Raw genomic sequence first — 21,307 nt, 5'->3', positions numbered from 1 at the left:
ATATTTCACCATATTTTCCAACACACCACTAAAAAATTACTATCTCTCAATAAGTAACAGAACTCTTTGTAATTTCAAGCCTTAAATTCCAAAATGCCCTTTTATCTTAGTTAAGTGAATTATGTATTTGAAAATACAACTCTTCAGTCCAACTGTTCATTTGTATCACTTCCAGGAAATCTCTAACTCCACCAGTCTACTTGGTTATAATTCTCAGTGTGCAAAAAGAAATGTGATGAAGAGAGATAGAAACTTTATATTACAAGATATCTTTCTCATAATAAACTAGTTATTAAATTTCCATGGACTAGGAAACATTTTGAGCCAAATGTTTAAGAGGAAATCCCCTTAAGCCTTGGAAAGAGAAAAGAGCCATAGAATGTGTGGCAAATTATATTATTTTTAGGGATAGTTATTCATCATTCCAATAAGTAAAGATTTAAATAAAGAGGCTTACTTAATGCTGTTTCAAATTAAAATGTGTCAGCAATAATCATAGGGAAATAATACAATAAAACAACCACTAATACAAAACTTGAGAAAAGCAAGAACGAGTTCAAGATGGTTACTGAGGTAGTGAAGAAATTTTCACTGAAATATTGATGTCTGATATGGCAAATGATAATTGCAACATTTTCACTTTTACACACATGCATATGTTGAATGTCTTGACAATGGAAATTGCTGTGTTAGCAGGGACCAACAGAATGGAATTAAGATGGAATGGAAAATAATTTTTTTTATATAATGAAATTTTATATTTTTATTTTATAATGAAACTCAAAAAAAATGGTATATAATACACTTCAGATTAGCATTTGGCCAAACCTAATAGCTATGACATCTTGTAGAAAAGGAAAATTTGTGTTGGATGTTTAAACAGGCACACAAAAATACTGAGAATTAAAACTCACAAGCAAGTTCTGGTTTTCTGTGGGCTCTTTTATATCCAATAAATACATCCTAAAATCTCATTGGGCTTGGTACTTTCTGTCCTAAGAAATATAACAAAAATAGCAAGCAAGTGCTAAGAGTGTATTGTCACTTTTTCTGACAGGAGGTAATGAAACTGAATATGAGCAAAATGAAAATGGCTGTATGAGAAAGAAAAGAAGTTCATGAGGAGGATTACCTGGCATGGCTACCTGGTTATCTGTGCTAAGAGGCTTTGGGTTCCAAGAGATCTCTTTCAATGAGGTTATCATACACTGCCAAATACAAATTTGGAGGACAGAGTTAGCAAACTTTTTGCAGAAAACAGATTAGAACACAAATAATGACCGTATTGAACTGTCCAGTTAAAAACCACTTTTCCAACATATCCATAATATAGGTCAAATATCCCTCATACAGTCAAATAGAACTAGCTTTATTGCGTAAATGGATGTGGTAGTTCAAATGAAAATGCGGGCATGAGAAACCTGGAGATGAGCAAAGTAAAGATTCACAGAAAGTGTTGATAAGGATTCACAGAATATTCTGAGTTGAAAGAGACCCACAAGGATCATCAAGTTCAACTCTTAAACAAATGGCCTGTAACAGGAATTGAACTCACCACCTTGATATTATTAGCACCATACTCTAACCAACTGAGCTAATCTCAGGGTGGTACTAAATGGGAAAAGAAATAGGGAAGAGAAGAGAAGAAATAATAAAAAGTAAAGAACAAAGGTAAGAAAATTAAAACAGAGTAAGATTTTGTGTCTTATGTGAAATGAGGCAAGTAATTTTTTTTTATCTCATATATAAGATGAAAATCTATTTAGAAAGTGGTACAGCAATAAACAAAGTCTGCTAGCAAACTACTAAATCAGAATTCAAGATGTTTTGGAACCTTTTGGACCAAAGGGGACAGGTGAATATAGTACAGTCCAATGTATAAGAAAGGAAAAGTACAGGTTTCACTTATTGATGCCTACTCAATTCAGAATTCAGAAGCAGAATTCAGACTGCCTTACAAAGGAAGTCAGCTTCATTAACAATTGATGGTTATGTCCATTGGAAGATATTGAAACTTTTAAATCTTATCTGCTGGATTCCTTAGGTACATCATGTAAGCAGCATTATTAATTTATTTGTGGTGCTCTCTAACTGATTTTTCTCTGCAGATTGAATATTGCATATTGTGTCTACTCCTGTGGGCTTTCATACTGTTATTTGTTCATGCCACTGAACAGGAACAAAACAAGAGAGAGAGGAACAAAGACAGGCACCTTTTTTGAGATCCTATGCTCCCTGGTAGAGCAAAGAATGGTGAAATGAAATAAACTGCATCTTCAAAGATGCACATGTTACTGAGAAAAAGGTGTGCTTGATTATTCCATTCAAAAGTGTCCAAGAAGATGACGGCAAAACTATCAGCAAATAACACCCAAAAGAACATATCATGGTGATAAAAAGGAAGCTATTTGTTGACAGAACTACTATAAAAAGGATGTCACTGAGTCCTGCCAAGGATATAAAAAAGTGTCAGTGACATTTTAAGTTAACTAAAAGGTAACTAAAATCACAGCCAGTTCTTACTGCATTTGTAAGCAATACACAGTCTAATAGCTCTGAGAGATGGTTTGAAGGACAAGTGATGAAATTTTATGTTTCATAGTTTAACTGAATGCCTTTTAGGCTTAAATCCTCTCCCTGACAGAGGGTCATTGCTCTGTTTCCAAAGCTAGCAAGTTTAGTGTAGCAAAAGCTTTGAGATTTATAAGCTTTAAGTTATAAGAGAGATTTGACTGTGGAAATCAAGTTATTTTACAGTTAGTAGCCCTTTATCAGATTTATGCCTATATTCACGCTCAGTGTATCAAGTGTCATTAGTTCCCCAGGTAGTCCTGGAATGTGCCAAATGTTCTGTGCACAGATGTGAAAATGGACTGGCTTGAAACAACAGATAGATGTGAGGCCAGGTCATTGACTGAACTCCAAGACACATACAAAATTAGGTATTTGTTTATTTCAAGAAGGTCTCCATCTGGGAATTTTGAAGAGTCTAGAGAATCTCCCAAGACTGTCCATAGGTCAGCTTGCATGCTTAAATGCATTGATTAGCACCCTGGATAATTAATATGACAATTCCCTCTGGGCACTCTCCTAGTCATTTCCTCCTGTAAAATTGATCAAACTGTATAGAAATAAGAGTCAGGTAGTGATCCAATAAAACCTTGTAGATTGTGGCTGGATGACAGGTGCCCATCCAAGCTACTCTTTCACTGCCATTATATGGCCAGTGGTGTTTAAAAAAAGCAAAAGTCTTATGGGTAAGGACAGTGGGAGTTCACTCCCCAGTTACCATCACAAACAAAACAAACTTCACTCTGGGAAATTAGATTAATTTATTACCAGCGAAATCAGGGTAGGATAATGAGAAAGAAACACAATTTTAAGCAACACTTTCTCTCCACCTCTCCCTTCTTTCTGAGCTTGGTTTCACTCATGTCTTCCCTACTGACTCCTTCACAGAAGTGCAGAGGGATGGGGAATGGGAGATGTGATCAATTCATCATATAATTCTGCTCCTGCCCCTGAGGAGAGAACTCCTCAAATTTTTCCATGCTCCAGCATAGGGTTCCTCTCACAGGAGTCATTCCTCCACAACCTTCTTCAACATGAGTCATTCTCCTGGGCAGCAGTTCCTCTTTAAGAGCTCCAGTGTGTGTCCCTCTCATGTGGTGCAGCCTTTCAGGAGCAGCCTCCTCCAGCATGGGCCTCTTGGGGTCACAGGTCCTGCCAGCAAACCCACTCCCGTGTGGGCTCCTCTTTCTGTTGATCCACAGGTCCTGTCTGGAGCCTGCTCCAGCACAGCTCTCCCATGGGGCCACAGGCTCTTTTGTGTACCCACCTGCTCCGGCACTGAATCCTGCCCAGGCTGCAGGTGGATCTCTCCTCCACCAGGGTTCTCCATGGATGCAGGGAGCCAGCCATCCTCACCATGGTCTGCACCACAGGCTGCAGAGGAATCTCAGCTCCTGCTCCTGGGGCACCTCCTGCCCCTCCTGCTTCACTTGCCGTGGTGTCTGCTGCTCTCACACATTCTCACTCCTATCTTCTCTGGTTGCAATTGTTGTGCAGCAATGCTTTTCCTTTCTTCAATATATTGTGTTTTGCTAATTGGTTCAACCCTGGCCAGCAGTGGCTCCATCTTGCAGCCAGCTGGAATTGCCTCTGTTGCATAGGGGGGGGAGATTTTCAGCAGCCTCTTACAGAAGCCAGCCTTGTAGTCCTCTTCCTCCCAGACCTTTCCACACAAACCCATTCCTGCAGAAAAGGTCACACCTTTTCCTGATAGTTAAGGGACATTTAGGAATTATTTTGCATTTAGTTCCGATAATCAGTAGAAATAAATACTGTATCTACAGGAGAACCATGGGTCAACTGTATTATAAGAACTTATCAGAAGAGCAGCTTGGGTACTGTCATACAAACCAGATAAAGATGCAGACTCCTATTGTGATCTGGGACCATCCTGTTAAAGAAAATTGATTTGATCTGAAGATTTTATTTTTATTTTGACAATCGCTATTTGTGAATGCCTGTCCAATATCAGTGTGAAACAGTCAGGGTAGTAAAAAATATGGTGTTATCAGAGCTTACTCAATTATTTGAATTATGCAAGTCCTTGAAGAGTCATTCTCTTCACTGTCTTATTGGAGTGTCTTCCAATCACAGGTAATGAGCATTCCCTTGGGGCTTGTTGTTCTCGGGCTTTATTATCTCAGCAGCAAACTCTGTGTTATTTAGAGGGGGGTGGTTAATTCCAAGTGATCACGATAATATTTTACCCACTAAGTTATTGCTCTTGTGAGGTGTGTGTCCCTTTCATTCTTCAGTTTCTTGATAGTGTTGATGAAATTGTACCTTCCCCATTTCCTGTTTGAGCAATTCATATCTATCAAAAAGTAATCATATGTTGTTACAGAAAGTACTGGAAACCCTCTCTACTCCATTATAAGTAAATGCCCTACCCACCAGAAAGTAGAACTCTTCCTTCCCCTCATCCCACCCTTGCCCCAAATGCGCCATATTTTTTTCCCTTTCTTTATCCTACTGACTTAGCTACATATCAAAATTAAACAGTTCCCACTGGAGGGTTTGTGAAAAACACAAAGCAAGCTTTACAAAACAGTGGGATCCAGCTAGTAAAGACAGAAATATTAGTTAAAACCCTGTTTCTAGACCTGATAAGAGATGAACCTAGATATTTCCTGCAAAATGTTAGTGCTGCAGTTAGAAAGAAAAGTGAAGGGCACAGTTGACCCATTTCTCCATCTGAAAAGGCAAAAAGCTGTAGTGTTCAGCTCTCAAAATGGTTTGCAAAATATTTTCAAAGATCTTCAAAACCTCCTATATAAAAAGTATGGCAAAAATCAACAAAATTAAAAATGGAAAAACTAGCTTTTAACCAGTTCTTTGATATTACCTAGAAGCTATTTTAAAAATACTTTATCACTGTAAATGGTAAAGGTGAAGTGAAAGAAATCAAAGGTCATGGAATCACAGAATCACTGGGTTGGAAGAGACCTTCAAGATCATCAAGCCCAACCCCAGTTCTAACACCTCAAATAAACCACGGCACCAAGTGGCACATCCAGTCTTTGTTTAAACACGTCCAGGGATGGTGACTCCATCACCTCCCTGGACATAACATTCCAGTACTTTATCACTCTTTCTGTAAAAATATTTTCCTAATATCCAACTGATGTTTCCCTTTGCACAGCTTGAGATTGTGTCCTCTTATTCTGTCAGTTGCTGTCTGGATAAAGAGACCCACCCCCAGCTGTCTACAAGCACCCTTCAGGAAGTTACAGAGAGTGAGAAGGTCACCTCTCAGTCTCCTTTTCTCCAGGCTAAACAACCCCAGCTCCCTCAGTCATTCCTCACAGGGTTTGTGTTCCCAGTACCTCACCAGCCTCGTTGCCTCCTCTGGTTGCACTCAAGAGTCTCAATGTCCTTCCTGAACTGAGGGGCCAGAACCGGACACAGCACTCGAGGTGTGACCAGTGCTGAGTACAGGGGCAGAATGACCTCCCTGCTCCTGCTGGCCACACCATTCCTGATCCAGGCCAGGATGGAATTGGTGCTCTTGGCCACCTGGTCACACTGCTGGCTCATGTTCATCTGCTGTCAGCAGAACCCCCAGGTCCCTTTCTGCCTGGGCACTGTCCAGCCACACCATCCCCAGCCTATAACACTGCAGGAGGTTAATGTGGCCAAAATGCAGAACTCAGCACTTGGACTTATTTAATTTCATCCTATTGGATTCTGCACATCCTTTGGTCCAACCAACCATTCCAGATCTCTCTGCAGAGCCCTCCTCCCTTCCAACAGATCAACACACACTCCCAGCTTAATGTCATCTGCAAATTTACTAATGAAAGACTCGATACCCTCATCCATGTCATCAGTAAAAATATTGACCAGAACTGGCCCCAGCACAGACCCCTGAGGATCCCCACTGGTGACTGTCCCCAGCTGGATGCAGCACCATTCCCCACCACTCTCTGGGCCCAGCCATGCAGCCAGTTCCTAACCCAGCAAAGAGTGCTCCTGTCCAAGCCATGGGCTGTCAGGTTTTCCAGGAGTGTGCTGTGGGAGACAGTGTCAAAGGCCTTGCTGAAATCCAAATAGACAACATCCACAGCCATTCAAGGAAACTCACAAGAAAACAGATGATTTCTGTCAGCTGGGAATCCTAAAAGGGTGAACTTCCATCCTTTCCCCTTGAAACTCCAGGTTCAACATGTCACCATTGTTACTTGATTCCTCTTCTTGTTGGAATAAAATTGATATCAGGTTCTTGTTTGAAGCCAAGTCACTGAATAGCCCTCCCTTGGTCAGGGGTTCAGGAGATGCTAACTGGGCTAATTCAGTGGCAGCTAGGTTGCCCATTCACCTACAATGTGGTTTTGTATGCACAAAAAATCTGTGTGCAGAAATTCACATAATTTTTTTACTAAACTTAAGATCTAGTGACTTACAATGCCAAGGGCAGAACAGTAATAGATACCAATACTTAAAATGGAATCTTCATCTCCCGTTAAAGGAATTCATATAGGGGAAGTAGAGCATGAATGTCAGTACATCAGGGAGACATGGCTAAATTCAAGCAGATATTATTTTAGTCATGACAATCAGGCATATTTAATAAATAAATGGGGTCAGGACACATCAGCAGTGGGAACAGAGGAAGTGAAGAATGGAGAGAAAAATCAATAAAGAAACATCAAGAACTCTGGGATTTTTTTATCACTAATTTAATTTTATTTTACTTCCTGCAGGGCATAGTATGAATTCAGGCATAATTGCAGAGAAACACTGAAGTACTACTGGGCTATGAACTGCATTTGTAAGGAAACAGAAGGTCATGACTCTTAAATGGCAAACTTGCCAGGCCACCAACATGAACGCTGTAAGCTGTGTCCAACCTAACCCTACACAGCCAGTAACTGTTTACATTGTTAAACAACAACAATAACAAAAACATTAACAATAAAGCAAACAAACCCCCCAGATCCGTTCATCGCAACACAATTATAGAGCGTAGAGTTTTCTTTCAGAAGTAACAAGTGAAACAATTCGCAATGTACCCAGAGTTCAGGTGGTGTATATAGAGCATGTTCTAAAGCTGGCAAACTATAATTTTGCTGAAAGAAAATTAGCAAATTTTTTTTTAATTTCTCTGCTGTATGAGTTTATTCCCACTGCTTTTTGCTTTTCCACACATCTGTATACTTACATTGCCACAAGAATTTAGGACTGTATTGTTAATTCTGTGGGAAGAAATGAAATTACCTCTTCCAGCACTTTCTGGAACATTTAAAAAAGTCTGTCTTGTCTGACTATTATGGAATCTTACAGAATTCAGACAAATAATATACTCAAATGAGATCCATTTTATTGGATGGATTACCATTTAAACCAGTTTAACCAGATAAACCGATTAAAGTTCTGTCAACATTTGACCACAAATTCATGATGACAAATGGAAGTGACACTGCCCAACTGATTCAACAGTTCTCAGGATTTCAGCAAGTGTAACCCAGGATGCATCATCACCCACCCAGTCAGGGGAGGGCTCTCCAGAGGTTGCCTTAGGCAACATCCCAGCCCAAGGGGAGAGACCCCAGCTGCAGACCCACTGTTCGGAGGAGGCAGACCCCGGTGCCCCCCTGCTCCAGCCGGGCTCCAGCAGTACCACCTCTGACCATTGCCAACACAGGGTCGTGTCACTGTCACACTGTCACTGCCTGGGGTCAGCTCTCATGCCCCACAACACACACCCTGCAGATGTGATGGACATTGGCCTGCCCGAGGTCAGTCACAGGTTACTCTCTGTGATATTTGGCACTCTGACACGGTTGTATTGCTTCTGATTACAGACCAGGCATGACTATGCAAGGTCTCAAGGTGCTATGATTCATCCTTTGCATTCTGAAATGCACAGGGCAAATGGAAACACTTTGCTCCAAAACACTTCTGTGCTATAACACCAGCTCTTATGCAAGTCCTTCAGAGCAAAGAGACAGTGAACTTTGTGTGTAACCTCCAAACCAGGGCTGCATCTACTGAGAAAGGTTGCAACTAAAACTCTTTCATTACATTAGTGTTTCAAATTCACAATTTTTTTATGAGACTATTTTTTATGTATACACCAGTCATTGCAAAAAAGAATCAGGTTAACTTCTACTGTTAAAACATTTTGTGTAAGAGCTGAAAATACGTGAACAGTGAAAAACCAGTTTAGCTTCATTGTTAAATAAATAACACATGAGATATTGCACTATCTGCATTCTTGATTTTTTCACTCAAAAAATTTAAAAGACACCACTAAAAATTACTCATTTGATGACACCCCCACAAAAATTCAGATGCTGAACATGATTTTTTACAATCCAAGAACAAAGTGAGGAGTTAGGGTCCAAACTGACTGTGAAAAGCAGCAGTGCCACATTTTATATACACTGTTGATTTGTTTATCACATAAAATGTAGACAACATAATCATGATGGAATCTGAGAACTCCTGCAAATTGCACTTCCCAAGTCCAATAACAAATGCACCATCAGGAGAAAAAGTCATTGAAGTGTCTGTAGAGTACTGTTCTGGATATTTGGCATTACAATGGATATGCTGCTGGCTACTCTTTGTCCTTCCTAAGCTCAGGTTCATTAAAAAGATATTTTACAGCATCAAACAAACAGAGCTGTGGCTAATGAGCATGTGTGAGTTGACACAGGCAGCTGGAATAGCTACAAACTGGCAGCTGGAATGTGAAGAGTGAATTTATTCCATTATCTCCAGAACTGAGGGATCCCTGAAGCAGCACCTGGGCAGGGGAATAAAACAATGGCTCTGTTAAACTCTGTCCATGTCAGAAGATCACTGGCCTGCTGTTCACATGGGCTTGTCAAGAGTTTTCCCCAGCTGCAGTGTCATTTAAGTGACTTGCCAGTTTTCCACTTTTTAACCCATTCCTCCCAATAAAGCAGTAAAAATAAAGGCCCATCTCAACTACCCATTGTTGAAAAAAAAAAAAAAAAAGGTGTATGCATCTTCTAAAGTACTGGTGGTCCTGGAATTTATTTCTTCACATAGTATTTGCTTATGCACAGTCTAGATAAAAACAAAGATGATGTTTCTGTCATCATGGCAGGCACAGAATGTTTCTGAGGTCTTGGATAAATTCTCAAAATACTTTCACTCTATTTCACTTCTGACAAATATATTCCATAAATAGCAATATATGATAGGATAAAGTAAATAAAATTCTATATTTTAATATATATGTGTGTGTGTGTGTATTTATATATATAAATTATATGTATTTCTGGGAGAAAATAGTTTTTTAAGAATGTACAGGCAAATAGAAAGCTGTTTAGGAAATTGTTATGGCAGGCACATATTTTGAACAAGTACAAGTTTTCTTTAAGGAACCTGAATGTTTTAAATAAAGTTAATATATTCAAATGTAGATTGCAAAATGCTCTGAATAATGTGGTCTTCATTATCAAAAATTATTTCTTGGACTTCTGGTTCCACACATATGAAATTTACACTTTTGCTAAGTACACTGACCAAAATCTGGAAAAAATCATTCCTAGAAGGCCAAGAGAAGTGGTTTGGTTTGGTTTAGGGGGTGCGTGTATGTGTTTGGGGTTTTTCTAACAGGACCATTTGACCACCGTTCTTGAACTGAAAGAATTCTTGAAGAAAAAACGTGATCTGGTTTTAACAGCCAGAGGAAGAGGGATTGTTTATCTGCTCTGATCTGTCAGGCACATTCTCATCCACGGAGTAGGGGACCCCCATCCTTAAAGATCTACCATTCCTTCTTCTACACAAATATTTTTCCTTGACTTTGGGTTGAACAAATGCATTCATGTACTCTGATAAACTGCAGTTGAATTTGTTGACCTGAAATCTCTAAATATGCATTATTATAGGAAGCAGTACCATGTGTGGATAAAACCTGGTAATTATTGAGTAAAGTCTGTAAGTTCAATTTATCTTCTTAAGCAGTCTTCTGAATGCTTCTGCTTTCTCTCAGTGGCTGTCTGGCAAAGACTACTTTTTGATCAAATTAATGTCTTCCTAAAAAAGGTAATACTGTGCTTAAGTAAGGTTTGTAAGCCCCTTTTAAAGTTTAAGAAAACCTAGAAAAACTTCTTAAGAAATGCATTAAGACACTGTTCTGGTTATTCTGGACTAATGAAATATCATAGTCAAAGTAATATTCATTGACATATAGTCTTAAAATAATTTATATGGCAGAATGATACCCTGATAGCCTTGAGTTTATATAGAATTTTTGAGATAATTACAAGATATTGGTTATAGTTTTGGCTTTTTTTTCTATTTTCTCTCCTCACAGCTCTTCCTGTCTTCTCCAGCCTAGATCTTTTAGTGGGTGTGGGTATCTCTGCTGTTACAGAAATTATGGAAAACTATTTATGTCTTCCTAGCACAGAATCCCCTGAATAGATGCTAGCTGGGGTGAAATATGAGTAAATTACATCGTTTGAGAGCTTGATGAATTTACTGAAAGATGAAAAATGCATTGGTTTAAAAATATGAATTTTTCCTTCACCCATTTATAGATTCAGTATGTTTCCATAAGGCAGCTGAGATAGAAAAAATAACAGAACTTATGAAATTTGTTTATTACAATTCATTTTTTCAGCAATTGCATGCTACTTTCATAGCCTCATAAAAATTCAGTCAACAAGCATTTTTTTTCTATTATACTCCTGAACATAATGCAGTCTTACAGAGGTATGTCATTAAATGCAAACATTTTTTTTAAACTCAAATAGCTGCTGAATTTGTTTAAAACACTTATTTTAACATGTGAGAAAATGATTCTTTTTTCACAAAAACGGCTGAACTACTTTTCCAACACCTGAGAGGCAGTTTTCTTTCAAAGAGAGCACAAACTTGGTGTATTTTAAAAGAAAATGTAACAGTTGTGTATGACTAGAAGCCACTGAAAAGTGATTATTGGAATAAGAACCTGTAGGCAACCTTAACTACAGATGTTTTTATTGACCCTGCATAGGAAATCACATGGAATCAATTAATCAGATTTTAAAAAATTCCAAAACAACTCTTTCCTTATAAATGAAAACAGATGGAAAAAAATGCAGCAGCACTTTTCTTTAGTTTTGTTCATATTTTGCAGTAGAAAAGTTGTTGAAGCAGAGAAAGAAACAGAACTGGCAATTTTTCAGTGATCATGATCATAGGCAACTCGGAAAACTCTAAATCTGCACCTGAATGCTCCCCAGCATGCACATGGACACTGTGTATAAATGTAAAAAGAAAGGAATTTTCCAGACACCTTTTCAATATCAGCAAACAATATTAAATGCTTAGGACAATATCTTTATGTAGGTGTCGATAAGAAAGAACATTATAAGGCTCTCTAATCTATAAAGTCCTCTTTCTATTCCAAGACTGATGTGGTCACTGCTAAGGAGTTGAATTTGGCAGGCACAAGACAAAAATAATGCACTTCAAATTCTTTTCTAGCAGTGGCAGCTGGGTTTTGTGCTGACTTCTGGCTGATTCTGCTTTCAATTGTTATGACAGATACAAATAGTTATTGGCTGCTGAGAGTTTACACCATTTGAAGAACACTTTTTCAAATCTCACTCTATACATTTTGCTACAATGTTCAAATAAGGGATTTGCTGTAGATAATCTAGATATTCTTTAGATATTCTAGAATAAGCACAAGAGAGCTGGTTTCCACTACCTATGACTGTATTACTATTTTCTGAAAGAGTATTCATGCTGGTTGAACTCATTTTTTATTAGTAATATGTTTTGTGTCTTCTAAATTTCTTTAGAATTAAAATGTCTGGTAACTAATATAATTTGATTTGTGTCAATATGTAGGTTGCATTGTGTTTTTATGGGTTTGTACATAGGTTTGGGTTTATTTTTTCTGTTTGTGTGTAACCACAATTTTTAAATTATTTGAAAATAAATGTCAATGAAAATTACTTCTAGTTTAAAATGTCCTTTTAAAAATATGTGTATCTTTCTTCTAATGGGTCAAAATGGTTTTAACAGACACCTGAAAAAAGTTCCACTAATACATAAAGGATGTGGTTTCCCCCCACATAATTCTCATTAGACATTTTCCACTACTAGTAGTGCTGTCAGTCAGATCCTAATATTAGTATTATAGAACCATAGAATATTTTAGGTTGGAAGCAACTTTTAAAGGTCATGTAGTCAAACCCCTCTGGCAGTGGCTGCATGAAGAATATCAGGGCCATCTGATACAACAAATGACAATCACAAGGCCTCTCAATATATTATATTCAGTTTTATACTTACTGTTACAAAAATTTATACTTCCAAAGTGTCATTTTTATATGCCTCTGTCCAGGATCTGAAAATCACAGTTTGTGAGTCCAAAGTATACCTAATAGGCTGAGTTAAAATTGATAACTGTAAACAAAGTTATTTAAGCCAAAATAAGGTTGCTTGGTCATCAATGATTAATTACAGAAGAAACTTAAGTCCTAAGGGCTGCATCGTTTTAAGGACAAAGGCTATCTATAAGGAAACATTACACATTGAAACAGCATGAGAAAACTTAAGACATCTATGAAATTCTTTATGAAGATCTGCAAGAAGCTGTCATTTTCCCATCCAGTCTTTGATGCCTCTGGAGCTGCCATAGCTCAGACTTTGCCCCACTCTGCCTTCTCCTCCTGGGTTGGCCCCAAGTGCCAGCCAAAATCCCACCCAACTCATTCTCTCTGGCTGACCTCAGAAGGTTTGGGGCAGGAAATAGCAAGAGCAGTAAAAAGAAACTCCAGAGATCAAAATGTGAAGTAGTACATAAATTGCCAGATTTTTTGAAAATAATATTTATTGGGAAAAAACAAAACAAAACAAACAAACAAACAAAAAAAAAAACAAAACAAAAACAAACAAACAAAAAAACCAAACAAACAAAAAACGAAACACTCCAACATTAAAAAGATTAAAAAGTATGGGAGACACCTTTTCTCCCCCTTTCCCATGCTCATTTTTATTCCAGCCTCCTCTCACTACTGTGGCAGGTCACCCTCAGTCCTTTCAGAGAGGTGAGACACAGCACAGGACAGGAATATGTTATGGTCAGAATGTGGTGATTTCTTCCACTCCTCGTTCTTTTCTACTGCTCTTTTAAGGGCTTTCCATGGGTTTCAGTTCCTTCAGGAACATCCATCTGCCCTGGTGCTGGTCCTGCACTAGCTGCAAAGAGCACCTGCTCCAGCATAGAGCACCTTCCTCTCCTCCTCTGACACTCGTGTTCCCTCTGCTGGATTTCACTTGGTGGTTTTTTGGGGGGGGTTATAATTTTTTTTGTTTGATTGGTTTTGGGGTTTTGTTGTTTTGTTTTCCTCTCTCCTGTAGTACTTTTGTCCATTAAGTACGTTTTCACAGTTGGCCCCAGCTTGTCTGAAGGACTCATCCACGTCCTTTGAAGGCGGCTGGAAACATCTGTGTCCAGGGAAGGGCAGTCCATGCCCTCTCCTTGCAGAGGCCACCAACAGCTTGACTGATACATGCAAACACAATCCTACCTCTTTTTTAACTCAAATGCCCTCAGAAGAAGTAGAATTATCAGGGATACTGGAAGATCTGCTCTAGCTGAAATGATAGAATATTTATATACAGCTTTGAAAAAGAGATGCTTTATTGAATTGTTTAAACTTGATATTCATAATCTATTTTCAAAAACCTTAGGCATCTGAGAATATTAAAGGCAACAGCTGAACAGGATGCCTCAAATGCAATTGTGTGGCCATGGAAGTATTTGTGGCCATCCTCTTGGGTAAATAATGCATCAATATTAGATCTGCCTTTGTTTAGCCAATTACTAGAAGTTCTAGATCAATTTTACTTACTTTAAGTAATATAGAGTTCATTAATATTAATAATTTCTATAGTAATTGTGCATTCCATGAAAATATTATTGTGTACACAATTATTTTAAATGTATGTGTATATATATATATAAATTGTTTCTTCCCTGTACCTTATAAAATTGTTCTTTTTTTTGTTGACTTTAATTTTTAAAAGAAAATATTATGAAATTGACTACTTATAATAAGGCAATGATCATGCTATAAAATGTGCTGCCTCTACTACCCTTGTACTTGCCCTTCTTACTGCTTACAAAACAGCCAGTTCTCTGTTTGCTGTGACAGAGCTTACAGGAAATAACTTTGGAAACTTCTTTCTCTTGCATTTTTAAATGTTGTACCTATTGTCTCTAAATAGAAGACAATATATCTCAAAGTATGTAACATGAAGTAATGCATTGAATTATACTGCTATGCCACCTACAGCCACATGTATGCATTTCTGCCAGAAAAGCTTTTTCCTTAGGTAAAAATAATTACACAAAAAGCAATCTGATCTAACCATGCAGTGTCTTGTGTGTGTTCCCCTTTTTCCATGCAAACATATCACTGATGAAAACATACTGAGCTCTCAGTATTTTATAGAGGAAAAAGTATTGATCGATTTGATTATCTTTTCAATCACAAAAGCCTGAAAGAAAAAATAAAACAAAAGCTCCCTAAATATACTAAAGACTGCTTCTATATTGTTTTTATGCAATGAATTAAGTTTTAAGGCTTTAATGTTGTTGTCTTAAAACTGGTTATCTTTCCAGTGCTCATTTACCTGGTGCATGAGATGGGTAGAAAAAAATAGAAAACTTCAAAGGTTTATAAACTGTGTGCCATACACACTTTAAATGAGTGATGTCTAAATAAATATGTGGAGTAGTTGATATATCAGATTTTTTTCCACATTTACCATCTTTTCCCTGTTGGATGTAACATTAAATGTTATGTAAAGGATTTATTACACCAATTTTGTAGGCAATTACTTTTAAGACATTTTCTCCCCTTAAAATATAATTGCCTGAAGAAAAGTGCAGCCTAGAATAATACAAACCAAAAGCAGCATTCCTTACAATTTCACAAAGATGGTCACTCTCTACTTAGCAACGAGACAGAGCTCGAGCTATCCTAGCATTACTGCCTGTTGTGATTCTCATGAGCTGCTGCTAGTGCTATAATTTCTCTTCCTCAAAAGCCCTGAAAAACACTCTCAAGCTTGAATGTACAGTTCCTTAAAAATATATTTGTTTCCTTTACAAAAATAATGTGTCTCTGAATATGAAATGTTCATAATTTTGCAAGTAGTGGATTACAAAGGAACATTTTTGGCTTGAATAAGCTCAGTTTGCAGCACTGCAAAGATATAACCCTTAACCAAGGTGGGGTTTGGAGCTTCCAATTTTTATTTTATTAAAATTTCCAGGATGCATTTTCACAGTATGCTGTAAAATACAAAATCCATTTTTCCTTCCCTCCTCCCTTCCTTCTGCCTTTTTAGCTCAATGCATGGAGCATGAGAGCATCTTTAATACTCTCTCCTTACGACACAGATTTAGAGTTGCTGTGTAAGGAAATCCTGAATCTCCACATCAAAGAGAGAAGGCTGATAGCTTTAAGAAACTGTCAGTGTAGCAGTGATGTACTTTAAAGAAGATGTGGTGGTACCACACCCATGTCTTGAGGTCCCAGAGGGCCTGGTAAATGGCTGGGAAGTGTCACTCAAGCTGGGAGCTGCAGCCAGACAAGAGCCAAATGTCAGCACTGTTAGTGCTGTGCTGGAGAAGATCAGCCGGGGGAGCAGAGTTCAAGCATTGCTTAGGGCTATTTTATACTACCTGTGGAAATAGTCTGGGGAGTTGCTTTCAAACCACTGCAAATTATACCTGTTGAATGAAAAAAATTCTGGGGACCTCTACAAGCTAATGACATTTAGGGAGTTTGGCTTGAAGTGAAATAGAAAAGCTTTTGCAGCAAATTCGAAGATGAGACAATGAGTAGGGAAAGAGGGAGAAAATCATGCTCCTATAAGACTCAGTTATTTTTTGAGCCACAGATACTTCAGAGCTCGTTGCTGGCACTTCGTGTTTGAGAAGCTGTCCGAGGGACATAGAAATATGGAGTCTTCCAAAAGTGAAAAGAATGTGCTATGGGAATAGAAGGGAATACAAAAGATTGCAAATGAAGAAAAGCCAGATACACTGGTACATCTCTAAGGAAAAGGAACTGGTACAAAATACAAGTGAGGACAAAAGAACTGCCAACAGGTGTAATAAAGGTGAGACAAATCACAGCATTACAGAAAGGCTGGAGTCAGAAGGAACCTCTGGAGATCCTCTATCCCAATCCCCCAGCTAAAGCAAATTCACTAAGAGCAGTTTGCAAAGAATTGCATCTAAGTGAGCTTTGAGTATCTTCAGAGGTGGAGGAGTCTCTTTGCACCTCTTTGGGCAGCCTGTTACAGTGCTCTGTCACTCTCCAAGTAAAGATTTTTTTACCTTCTATTCAGATTAACTTCTGATGTTTCAGTTTGTTTCCATTTCCCCTAGTCCTGTCACTGAACACCACTGAAAAGAGTCTGATTCCATCCTCTTGATACCCACTTCTAAAATATTTGCATGCATAATGCTCTTGAACTGCTGAATGTAAATTAAAAAATAAAGAAGATATAAATGCTTCTCATAGAGGAAACTGAATGATCAAGCTTTGAGGATGTCTGCTGTTAAAAACAGGAGCTCCAAAAGAGCTCCAAGCAAGTCACCAAGAAAAATGCAGAAATTCCCTGACTGTGCTGCAGGTTGGGATCTGAGGGCCTGGGAAGCCAATCTGCAGAAAAGGGCCTGGATCACCAGGGCTTGGAAGCTGAGGTGAGCAGCATCAACAAGAGCAGAGTGGCCAGCAGAGCAAAGAAAGGGATTTTATCACCCTACTCAGCACTCCTGAGACCTCACTGAGTGTTGAGGTCCCCCAGGACATGAAAGGCATCATTAAACCAGAGTGAGTTTCTGTGGAGACCACAAATGCTGTGGGAATACAGCCAGAGAGCAGAACTGAGAGCACTGCTCAGCTCAGGACAGAAGGGGACATGTCAGCTTCAGTGGGCAGGGAGCCCTGGCATCCGAAAGCAGAAGGCTGAAGGAAGCAAGAGGAAAAGGTGTGCTTGGGTGTGCTTTGATATGCAAGTCTGTACATGCCTGTGCAGATCTGTGCTAACTTACAGTTCAGCAATGTTATTAAGAAACCTAAATATGGTTGTTATGGTTATCATTGCTTAGGCTAGGAGTTATTTTTAGCTACGTCTGAAAAGGTATAAATACAGAGCTTTGGAATCAATAGATTGGCATCATGCATGCAAACCATGTAGTCCATGTCTCTCAATCACTGTCAGTGCACTTTCAGGTAATGTATATTTTGCAATAATAGTCAGGAAATAGAGATGTTTTGTCCAGAAATATTACAAGGCCAGGTATTCAGCAGTATTTCATAGTCATGGTAGGACTTGGGAAGCAAGTCAGAATCATCAGTAAAGCTATTTCCAGGCCTTCAGATTCTGAGATAATGAAAAAACTGGGAGATTAAGACATACAGATATATCACTCTCTTTTAGAAACAAAAGTTCACAGCTTCATCTTCGAAGTTGAATAAATATTTAGCTTTCAAGAGCAATTTTTTGACATATCATCTTAATTTGAGATATAAAACTCACTGAAATAAAATATCTTTTACTTCAAATGGTAACATTTTTGAGGTTCAAACTTTATAAAGTGTTCTAACCACTTCATCTCTCTTAAAGGACATGAAAATCTTCAGTAAAGGATAGAGCATGGAGTGTGCCTATGGAATGGTACTTTTAGCAAGATAAGGTTAGGAGCAGGAGGAACAACGGATAGAAATTTTATTCCAGTAGAATTAAATTATATATAATGGTATTATTTTTTTTATCATGTTTCCTTCTTTCTTTGACTTAAATCATAGTTTCTGGCTGCCTGTGGGTAAATTTGAAAACTTGTAAGCTCTTTTTTTCATCTCATGTCAGGAAAAAAATTTCATAGGGTAACTTATCCTATTACAAAACCTGTGTCTGTCTTCAATGTCTTTCATAACTTTCTCTTGGGCATGGCTCAGAATCAATATTCCACTCTTGCTTTCCTTAGTCTATTACATGACCTTGAGCCCACGAGATAGTCTTTTATTGTTAATTTTGTCTTTCTACTAGGTTCTATATTTTTGTCCTATCCTAATTCTGCTACCATTTCAAGAGGATCTTTAAATTCTACTCGAGGTATCCCCACAATTTCTGCAATAGATCATCAAGATTTTTTCTGGAATCCTGGATTCCTTTCCATCATCATTTTCACTTAAAAAAAAAAATCACACAGTTCCTCTCCTTTTCTGGATCTGACTCACTGTGTCTGAGATAAAATTTGCATGTGTGGTCAAACTAAATACCTAAATTTCATTTGAAGAAAGCTCTTCTCCTTCATTTCACAGATACTGTGAATACAATCAACATCTTGTCAATCTGAAATTACTGCTGAGATATTACGTGCAATTTCTTCAATGACTGAAATTTTTCTACATATCATTAATAAAATGTGCATTGTCATCGTCATCTCTCTTGCCCTTTCAGGCCTTTATTATCTCACATTTCAATTTATATTCTCTCTGCTCTTGTCTGAGAAAAGTTTAATTGTACCTAGAGCCATATATCAATTGTCAGCAGTTTATCAATGCCCAGCTGTTTTCCTGCCTTTCTGATGTTCCAACAAGTACGTTAGTGAGATTTTCCTTTTAAATACTCAGATAATTGCTTCCTTGACTTATATTGTGTCTAAATTCTCTCTCTTGATATGATATCTATATGGACTCTTCCATGCTAACAGCCACAGAGAGAGGATAATAAGATCCTTCTCTGACAATTTAATTTACTGTACTTTGCCATATTTTAATTTCTTTGCTGTAGCAAGCTGTTACCATCCCTTCATATTGAAATTATTAGTTAGTATTTTCCTGAGTTTTTGGCAAATATTTGCATTATGTCTAACACAGCCAACATTTTTGTAGCATAAATAACAAGTAACAGCACTATTGCTATTACCATTAATAACACTATTAGTCTATGGTATAGATTTACAGAAGTAGAGAAAAATAATTTTCTGAGCAACTTATTACATTGTGGCTCTGTTTAGAAGAGGTTAGAGTGTGTTCTTTTGTTACCCTGCCATAGAGCAGAAAAGAATTACCTCCATTTATCATAAGCACCAATCTACAAGCAACAGAAGGTGGTGAAAAATAAAGTAGATGAGGAACAAGAAAAGGAAAGAGACAGGAGAGAAAGAAGAGAGAGGATCAGAGAGAATCTCTTGATAAGTTATTCTGACATGTTCTAGTCATTCCAAAGTGCAGATGGCATTTGACCCCTTACTTATGCCTACATTATTAATTCTGAGCAGACATATTTGAACTCAACAGCAGAAAACCAGAAATGCCATCCTGAGAATTTTTTTCCTAATGTTCATTTAATTCTAGCAAACATTTTTTAAATTACATTCTACTTCTTCAGCTCTTAAGAAACACAAAATAACAACCTTCATTTAGAATTAATAACACATTATCTTGAAGTAAACCCACAAATGTCTAATGTCTGAGTGCAGCACAAATTCCAATGTGTTTTCTAAATCAATCAAAAAATGGATTCATAGACCATCCACATGAGGCATTCCAGTGATAACTACTGGATTAGAAGGATTTCTTTCTTTCATGGCTTTGGTGAAGACCTCCACTTTCTTACCCATCTGTAATCATTCCAGCAGGAATATCCTCTATGAGGATGGCAATTGTCAGAACATTTGCTGATTGAGTTAGCCTGAAGTGTGTTTCAATAAAGGTAAAATCATGCATTATAACATTCTTCATTGTATTCATTGTAATTTATTGTGTAGACTCTCTTATGTTATTGCCTTTTCACCCATGATCTAGTAGTTTGATATAGATGAAAGCTTTGTTTTTAACCGTGGCATGTAAGAAATGTCAAGGGAATGAATCTGTAAAAGAATTATTCAGTTACAAAGACATCTCTGAAACTAAAATGTCTTTTTGTCAGGGGACATATTAGTAAATCAGTATATCTGCTGAATGTCCTTCAGGGATAGAACAAGACATTTATGCTCTCCTAGGGATTATATGAATTCACTAAATAGTCTAACACTATGTATTTACATATGACTAAAATGAGGGGACAAAAATTAATTTACAACACAGAAGTCACTTACACCACAGCAATTTTATGAGATTTGTCTTAGCAGATCATGGTACAAACATATGCCAACAAAAAAATCTGTTGCTAATGTGAAAAATACACTTGAAAAGGGAAGTTAAGAAAAAGAGAATATAAACCCACCCTTTCTTTCTGTTCACTGTTCACCCTAAGAAGCTGATCTGTTTTTGGTCCACAAACACCCGTGTGTTGAAACACAAGACTGAGCCCCAGTGAGGAAGTGAATGACTTTTCATCAAAGCCTGTTCCTGGCAGTTACAGGATGGTATCAAACTGGGGAGAATGCTGAAGAGCACCTTATTTCCAAAGGAGACACAACATCTGCACAAAGGCAGCCTCAGGTGTTCTCAGATGAAGTAGGCAAAACAAGCCCATCAGCTGGATTACATAAAGAGCCTCAGGGGAGTAGCACTGATTCCAGAGGAGCAGAAGGGTAGTGTTTACTCCTTGGAAAATCCTGGTGTATTACTGGGCCCTCTGCACAAGACCCTCTGAGTGCCAGATACAAATAGATCAGAATGCCTGTACAACCAGGCATTGCTTGTCTTTCAAAGCTTCAAAGCAGTACCTTTGAGAGAGAATAATGTCAAGGAAGACCTTTCTTCTGGCCAGGGACAGAAAT

This window comes from Sylvia atricapilla, chromosome 2 (assembly GCF_009819655.1).
Source record: "Sylvia atricapilla isolate bSylAtr1 chromosome 2, bSylAtr1.pri, whole genome shotgun sequence".
Taxonomy (NCBI): Eukaryota; Metazoa; Chordata; class Aves; order Passeriformes; family Sylviidae; genus Sylvia; species Sylvia atricapilla.
The sequence above is the reverse complement of the archived record's forward strand: the minus strand, read 5'-3'. Positions refer to the sequence as shown.